The sequence below is a fragment of the Sapajus apella genome, unplaced genomic scaffold (assembly GCF_009761245.1).
Source record: "Sapajus apella isolate SASKATOON/1434 unplaced genomic scaffold, GSC_monkey_1.0 scaffold8, whole genome shotgun sequence".
Taxonomy (NCBI): domain Eukaryota; kingdom Metazoa; phylum Chordata; class Mammalia; order Primates; family Cebidae; genus Sapajus; species Sapajus apella.
Genome location: NW_022436948.1, coordinates 26,584,067 through 26,593,539, shown reverse-complemented (window position 1 = coordinate 26,593,539; position 9,473 = coordinate 26,584,067). Strand labels below are relative to the sequence as shown.

The 9,473-nt window shown below is 39.2% G+C and overlaps 1 pseudogene; it reads right to left on the bottom strand.

Moving 5' to 3' along the window:
* Positions 1-4,889: 4,889 nt before the first annotated feature.
* Positions 4,890-5,366, bottom strand: LOC116550702 (annotated as a pseudogene).
* Positions 5,367-9,473: the final 4,107 nt, after the last annotated feature.

The following is a 9,473-nucleotide window of genomic DNA, read 5'->3' as shown; positions in this document are numbered from 1 at the left end:
AACAACATAAGTTTATTATCTTACCATTGTGGAGGTCAGAAATTTAACATGGGTCTCACTGGACTAAAATCCAGTGCTGTGTCTCTTCTGGAGGCTCTAGGCTCCCCTAGAGAATCCAGAGAAGCCATTTCCTCGCTCATTCAGATTGTCATCAGAATTCAGTTCTTTGTGTTGTAAGACTCAAATTTCTGTTTCTTTACTGGCTCTCAGTGAGGACTTGTCAACTTCTAGAGGCCATGGCATTCCTTAACTCAGAGCTCCCTTTCCCATTTCAAAACCAGTAATCATAGCAGAGGCCTTCCCAAGCCACAAATCTCTCCTCCTTCTATCTCATCCCCCTGACACAGCCAGGAAACGTTCCCCACTTTTAAGGACTCATATGATTATGTTGGGACCACATAGATAATCCAAAATAATACCCCCATTTAGAGGCCTGTTTCTTTAACCACATCCACAAAGCCTCTTTTGCCATATAAGGTGACATATTCACATGTTCAAGCCATTCAGGGGTGGGCATATTTGGGGGACTACCGCTATTCTGCCTACCACAGCTGCCATATCACTGCAACTTTCAATCACATAAACTATTACAGTAATTTAAACTCCTCACATTAATCTGCTGCATTACAATAAACAGCAATGTCTTAAATGTTTGTACCAATTTGGAATTTTTTCTTAATTTTCTTCTCAAGAAAAAATTTGTGCTGTGTCCATAAAATTTAGCAAATGAATATATACAAGAATTTCATTCACAATGAATTTTATAAACCATTTTCATGAACAAATACATTTAACAAGTTCTGTTTGCCTCCTTTTCATTTCCTCATATAACCATCCACTGACTTAATTTGATTTCATAGAGGTTTAGGGCTGCTTTCTCTCTTTTTAAATGTTGAAATTATGCTTTCACAGTAGATAGCCTTTTTGAGGAATAAGAATCACTTGTGCTTTTTTCTATGTGAGGAAATTAAAATTTTCAGCTTCACCAGAGATTATTTCATCCTTGAACAGTGACTGGTTTGCTTTCAATAATGAGATCTGACTCCCACTCAATTTAAATAAAACATTTAAAATACTACTTAATTAACAATAAAATGATTTTTCCAGTAACCAATTTCCTAGCAAATGCACTATATAAATATCAAGTCCTTTTCTCTGCCAATACTTAGCAACTTAACTTCTGTGTTAGAAAGGTCAGAAGAAATGAGAGGTGTAATTTTAAATCAGTTGGTATTGCTATAAACTTTTTAATAGCTCTAGTAAAGAATGGGTTCTAATTTATCATTATGTGGTTTAAACGATGCTTCTCCTTTGTTAGCTTTTTCCTCAACTCCATGAAAAGGCCTACTAAGTCTAATTACTTGTGCCTCTCTTTATTTTCTTCTTCCTTATTGCCTCAGGCACAACAAGCTTCAAATATCACGTCTATGCAGGGAACTCAAGTCTGTGTTGCCAGACTATCAAATGACCTATTCATCACTCCTAATGAGTATATGCCTTTAAATACTCCCTATTGACTCAAAATCAAAATACTAAAACTTTAGTCATCAATCTCATGATCATCATAATTATTTTCCTAAAACATTGAAGAGGGAAAACACAAAGGGGACAGAACAAGAACTCATCAGTGAAATGCCTCAGAAATTAAAGGAGGTGAGGCATTTGATCATGTGGTGCTGAAAAGTGAATTCCAATCATTGGGATCATGGTGGATGGAAGGCAGAACTAGACGGCAGCTCTGACTCAGAGCGGTTTGTGGAGGCTTGTCTCATGAATTTTTGCTCCAGAATGACTGCAGGAATAAATTGGAAAACCTGGGAAGACCCACAGACCCTCTGAAAGAAGCAAATTACAGGAATAAATTGGGAAACCTGGGAAGACCCACAGACAAGGAAGCAAATTACAGGAATAAATCAGGAAACCTGGGAAGACCCACAGACCCCTGAAGGAAGCAAATTGCAGGAATAAACGGGAAACGTGGGAAGACCCACAGACCCCCTGAAGGAAGCAAATTGCTCCTGCAGGACCTGGGAGACGCCCCAAATACTGAGTCCCAAAACTGTGGAAGTGGGAAACGGAGATTATCTGTCCCCAAACACACACCCCGCACTGGGAAACTGAAGGCCTAGATTATGGGAGATTTTGACCTTACCTGGAGCTGAGTTCATTTAGAGCGCTGAGCCAAATACAGGAGCAGAGGAAGCAGCAGGAAAAGCATTGGGAGATCACTTGGTCCTCTAGCAAGCTGCTTTTGCCTGGCCTCACAGGGGTCCTTCGGGAGGGTGCCCAGAGACACTGGGGAAAGGCCACAGGAAGATGGAAAACTCCCAGGATAAGAAGGAAAGCCATACTTGCATTTGCAGCTGGGAGGCAAGTAGCCTGGGACAAATTCTCAGTCTTGCTGGCCCACTGCCTGGAAACAGACTCAGTGCTGTTGGGAGTGGGCAACGTGGGAGTGAGACCAGCCTTGACAACCCACTGCTGTGCATGACACAGTAGAGACTGTCATAATCTTCCTAGGAACATAACTCTGTTGACCTCGAAATCTTATCCACATCCCTCACAGCAGCGGAATCAAGACCCGCCCAAGGAGAGTCTGAGCTCAGACACGCCTAGCCCCGCCCCCACCAAATGGTCCTTCCCTACCCAACCCGGTAACTGCAAACAAAGAGCATATACTCTTGGGAGTTCTAGGGCTCCACCCACTTCCTGTTTCTCCCCATACTACTGCAGCTGGTGCTCTCTGGAAGGCACCACCTACTGGCAGGAGGCCAATCAGCACAAAAATAGTGCAATAAACCAACAAAGCCAAGGACCCTCACAGAGCCCATTTTACCCGCCCCCACCACCACCTCCACCAGAGCAGATTCTGGTATTGACGGCTGAGAGACGCACAGACATTTCACATCACAGTACTCCGTGCAGATAATCCCCAGTACCAGCCCAGAGCCTGGTAGACTTGCTGGTTGGCAAGATCCAGAACAGTAGCTCAACTCTCAGGAAGCCACATCCCTAGGAAAAGGGGGAGAGTACTACATCAAGGGAACACCCCATGGGAGAAAAGAATCTGAACAACAGCCTTCAGCTGTAGATCTTCCCTCTGACAGAGCCTACCCAAATGAGAAGGAACCAGAAAACCAAGTCTGGTAATATGACAGAGCAAGACTCCTTAACACCTCCAAAAAGGTACATTAGCTCACCAGCAATAGACCCAAACCATGCAGAAATCCCTGATTTACCTGAAAAAGAATTTTTACCTGAAAAAAAATTGTTCAGACAATTTCCTTAGGTTGGGCTTCAGCTTTCTCTGGTGCCTCCCTGATTAGCTTAATAACTAATTAGCTTAATAGCTAATCAGGGAGGCACCAGAGAAAGGTGAAGCCCAATCCAAGGAAATACAAAAAATTATACAAGAATTGAAGGGAGAAATATTCAAGGAAATAGGTAACATAAATAAACAGTCAAAACTTTAGTGAACAATGAACATACTTATAGAAATGCAAAATGCTCTGGAAAATCTCAGCAAAAGAATTGAACAAGTAGAAGAAAGAAATTCAGAGCTCAAAGACAGCATCTTAGAATTAACCCAATCCAACAAAGACAAAGAAAAAAGAATAAGAAAATCTGAACATTGGCCGGGCGCGGTGGCTCAAGCCTGTAATCCCAGCACTTTGGGAGGCCGAGGCGGGTGGATCACAAGGTCAAGAGATCGAGACCATCCTGGTCAACATGGTGAAACCCCGTCTCTACTAAAAATACAAAAAATTAGCTGGGCATGGTGGTGCGTGCCTGTAATCCCAGCTACTCGGGAGGCTGAGGCAGGAGAATTGCCTGAACCCAGGAGGCGGAGGTTGCGGTGAGCCAAGATCGCGCCATTGCACTCCAACCTGGGTAACATGAGTGAAACTCTGTCTCAAAAAAAAAAAAAAAAGAAAATCTGAACAAAGCCTCCAAGAAGTCTGGGGTTATGTTAAATGACCAAACCTAAGAATAATCAGTGTTCCTGAGGAAGAAGAGAAATCCAAAAGTTTGGAAAATATACTTGGGGAAATAATTGTGAAAAATTTACCCAGCTTTGCTGGAAACATAGACATCCAAATACAAGAAGCGCAAAGAACACCTGGAAAATTCGTCACAAAAAGATCATTGCTTAGCCACTTTGTCATCAGGTTATCTAAAGTTAAGACAAAGGGAAGAATTAAGAACTGTGCGGTAAAAGTACCAGGTAACCTGCAAAGGAAAACCTCTCAGATTAACAGCAGATTTCACAGCAGAAACCCTACAAGCTAGAAGGAATGGGGCCCTATCATAAGCCTCCTCAAAAAAAAAAATTATCAGCCAAGAATTTTTGTATTCAGTGAAACTGTATGAAGGAAAGGTATAGTCTTTTTCAGACAAACAAATGCTGAGAGAATTCACCACTACCAAGCCACCACTATAAGAACTGCTTAAAGGAGCTCTAAATCTTGAAACAAATCATGGAAATACATCAAAACACAACTTCTTTAAACCATAAATTTCACAGAACCTATAAAACAAAAACAAAATTAAAAAAAAAAATACAAGGCATAGAGACAACAAATAGTGCAATGAATGGAATGGTACCTCGCATCTTAATACCAAAATTGAATGTAAGTGACCTAAATGCTCCACTTAAAAAATACAAATTCCAGAATGAATAAGAATTCACCATCCAACTATCTGCTGCCTTCCAGAGATTCACCTAACACCTAAGGACTTGCATAAACTTAAAGTAAAGGGGTGGAAAAGATATTCCATGCAAATGGACACCAAATGTGAGCAAGAGTAGCTATTCTTTTTTTTTTTTCTTTTTTCACATGAAAGTTTTTAGTTTATTAAGCTTCTCGTGAAAAATCCACAACCATAGATATCATTGCAGCACCTTTACTCCTTCGGCTGTGATCCAATCTCCAGCTCACTTTTTGCCAGCGCCAACATTGGCCTTTGCAGTCCCCCTGACTTTCTTCATTCTGTTCTTGCGTTCCTTTCGTTGCTTTCTTGAGGTCTTTTTCTTCTCATACAGGCCATGTCTTGCAATTCTATGTTTGGGTTCATTTTTCTTTGCATAATCCAGGGAATCATAAATCATGCCAAAGCCAGGTGTCTTGCCACCACCAAAATGAGTTCTGAATCCAAATACGAAGATGACATCCGGTGTGGTCTTGTACATTTTGGCTAGTTTTTCCCGAATTTCTGTCTTAGGCACTGTTGCCTTCCCAGGGTGAAGGACATCAATGATCATTTGTTTCCTCTGAAGCAGTCGGTTGGTCATGAACTTTCTAGTGCGGATAGTTACTGTGTCGTTCATGATGATGGCCTATCCTTACAGAGCAGGGGAGGAAAAGAGCAAGAGTAGCTATTCTTATGTCAAATAAAACAAACTTTAAAGCAACAGCAGCTAAAAAAACAAACAAAGAGGAACATTAGGTAATGATAAAAAGCCTTATCAAATAGGAAAATATCACAATCCTAAACATATATGCATCTAACACTCGAGCTCCCAAATTTATAAAATAATTACTAATATACCTAAGAAATGAGATAGACAGCAACACAATAATAGTGGGGGACTTCAATATTCCACTGACAGGACTAAACAGGTCATCAAGACAGAAAGTCAACAAAGAAACAATGGATTTAAACCCCAGAGCAAATGGACTTAACAGATAAACACAGAACATTTCATCTAACAACTGCAGAATATATGTTCTATTCAACGGTGCATGGAACTTTCTCCAAGGTAGACAATATGATAGGCCACAAAATGGGCCTCAATAAATTTAAGAAAATCAAAATTATATCAAGCACTCACTCAGACCACAGTGGAATAAAACTGGAAATCAACTCCAAAAGGAACCTTCAAAATCATGCAACTACATGGAAATTAAATAACCTGCCCCTGAGTGATCACTGAGTCATAAATAAAATCTAGATGGAAATTAAAAAATTTTTCTAACTGAACAACAATAGTGACACAACCTATTGAAACCTTTGGGACACAGCAAAGGCAGTGCTAAAAGGAAAGTTTATACACTAAATGCCTACATCAAAATATCTGAAAGAGCCCAAACTGACAATCTAAGGCCACTCCTCAAGGAACCAGAAAAACAATAAAACAAACCTAAACCCAACAGAAGAAAGGAAATAACCAAGATCAGAGCAGAACTCAATGAAATTGAAACAAACAAACAAAAATACAAAAGATAAATGAAACAAAAAGCTGGTTCTTTGAAAAGATAAATAAAATTGATAGACAATTAGCAAGACTAACCAAGAAAAAAACAGACAAAATCCAAATAAGCTCAGTAAGAAATGAAACAGACAACTGACACTACAGAAATACAGAAGATCATTCAAGGCTACTATAAACACCTTTATGTGCATAAACTAGAAAATTTAGGAGAGATGGATAAATTTCCAGAAAGATACAACCCTCCTAGCTTAAATCAGGAAGAATTAAATAATGCTGAATAGACCAATAACAAGGAGTGAGATTGAAATGGTAATTTAAAAATTACCAACAAAATAAAAAAAGTCCAGGACCAGATCAATTCACAGCAGAATTCTACCAGACATTTAAAGAATTGACACCAATCCTTTTGACACTATCCCACAAGACAGAGAAAGAGAAAACTTTCCCTAAATAATTCTTTGAAGCCAATATTACCCTAATGTCAAAACCAGGAAAAGACATAACCAAAAAATAAAACTACAGACCAATATCCCTGATGAACATAGATGCTAAAATCCTTAACAAAATACTAGCTAACCAAATCCAACAACATAAAAAGATAATCTGCCATGATTAAGTAAGTTTCATACCAGGGATGCAGAAATGGTTTAGCACACACAAGTCAATAAATGTGATATACCACATAAGCAGAATTAAAAACAAAAATCATGTGATCATTTCAGTAAACACAGAAAAAGCATTCAACAAAAATCCAGCATCCCTTTATGATTAAAGCTCTCAGCAAAATCGGAATACAAGGAACATACCTCAGTACAATAAAACCATCTATGACAAACCCACAGACAACAAAATACTGAAAGGTGAAAGCAATCCCTCTGAGAACTGGAACAAGACAAGGATGCCCACTCTCAACACTCCTCTCCAACCTAGTACTGTAAGTCCTAGACAGAGCAATCACACAACAGAAAGAAATAAAGGGCATCCAAATAAGTAAAGAGGAAGTCAAACTGTTGCTGTCTGCTGATGATATATCTTCTATCTAGAAAATTCCAGACTCCTCCAGAAAGCTCCTAGAACTTATAAAAGAATTCAGCAAAGCTTCTAGATACAAAATTAATGTACATAAATCAGTATCTCTTCTATATACCAAGAGTGATCAAGCTGAGAATAAAATCAAGAAATCAACCCCCCCCTGCCGCCGCCTTTTTTGAGATGGAGTCTTGTTCTGTCACCCAGGCTAGAGTGCAGTGGTACAATTTCAGCTCACTGCAAACTCCAGTTCCCGGGTTCAAGTGATTCTCCTGCCTCAGCCTCCTGAGTAGCTGAGATTACAGATGCCCACCACCACACCCAGCTAATTTTTGTATTTTTAGTAGAGACGGAGTTTCGCCATATTGGCCAAGGTGGTCTCCAACTCCTGACCTCAAGATCCACCCACCTTGGCTCCCAAAATGGCTATGATTACAGGCATGAGCCACTATGTCCAGCATTTTTTTTTTTTTGACACAGTCTCACTCTGTTGCCCAGGCTGGAGTGCAGTGGCGCAGTCTTGTGATCTTGGCTCACTGCAAACTCCACCTCCCACATTCAAATGTTTCTCCTGCCTCAGCCTCCCAAGCAGCTGGAATTACAGGTGTGTGCCACAAGGCCTGGCTAATTTTTGTGTTTTTAGTAGAGATGGAGTTTCGCCATGTTGGCTAGGCTGGTCTCGAACTTCTGACCTAAGTGATCTGCCCACTTTGGCCTCCTGAAGTGCTGAGATTACAGGCATGAGCCACCATGCCTGGCCCAACCCCTTCTAGAATAGCTGCAAAAAAATAAAATAAAATACTTAGTCATATACTTAACCAAGGAGGTGAAAGACCTCTACAAGTAAAGCTACAAAACACTGCTTAAAGAAATTATGGATGACACAAACAAAGGAAACACATCCCATGCTCGTGGATGGGTAGAATCAATATTGTGAAAATGACCATACTGCCAAAAGCAATCTACAAATTCAACACAATTCCCATCAAAATACCACCATCATTCATCACAGAACCAGAAAAAAAAAAAATTCTAAAATTCATATGGAACCAAATAGCCAAAGTCAGATTAAGCATAAAGAACAAATTTGGAGGTATCACATTACCTGATTTCAAACTATACTATAAGGCCATAGTCACCAAAACAGCATGGTACTGGTATAAAAATAGACATATAAATCAATGGAAGAGAATAGAGAACCCAGAAATAAACCCAAATACTTACAGCCAACTGATCTTCAACAAAGCAAACAAAAACATAAAGTGGGGAAAGAACACCCTTTTCAACAAATGATGCTGGGATAATTGGCTAGCCACATATAGGAGAATGGAACTGGATCCTCATCTCTCACCTTATATAAAAATCAACTCAAAATGAAGTGAAAACTTAAATATAAGGACTGAAACTGTAAAAATTCTAGAAAATGGCATTGAAAAAACCCTTCTAGACATTGGCTCAGGCAAGGATTTCATGACCAACAACCCAAAAGCAAATGCAATGAAAACAAAGATAAATACCTGGGACTTAATTAAACTAAAGAGCTTTTGCATGGCAAAAGGAACAGTCAGGGGAGTAAACAGACAACCCACAGGGTGGGAAAAAAATCTTCACAATCTATACATCTGATGAGGGACTAATATCCCGAATCTACTATGAACACAAACAAATCAACAAGAAAAAAACAAACAATCCCATCAAAAAGTGGGGTAAGAACATGAGTAGACAATTCTCAAAAGAAGATATACAAAAGGTCAACAAACATGAAAAAATGCTCCTCATTACTAATGATCAGGGAAATGCAAATGAAAATCACAATGTGATACCACCTTACACCTGCAAGAATAGCCATAATAAAAATAATAATAATACATGTTGGCATGGATGTGGTGAACAGGGAACACTTCTACACTGCTGGTGAGTATGTAAACTAGTACAATCACTATGGAAAACAATGTGGAGATTCCTTACAGAACTCAAAGTAGAACTACCATTTGATCCAGCTACCCAGGGGAAAAGAAGTCATTATATGAAAAAGATACTTGGAACATACATGTTTATAGCAGCAGAATTCACAATTGCAAAAATGTGAAACCAGCCCAAATGCCCATCAATCAAAGAGTGGATAAAGAAACATTTTATATATATATATATATATACACACACACATATATAATGTTTATATATATAATATATAATGTATAATGTTTATATATATATATAACATTTATAC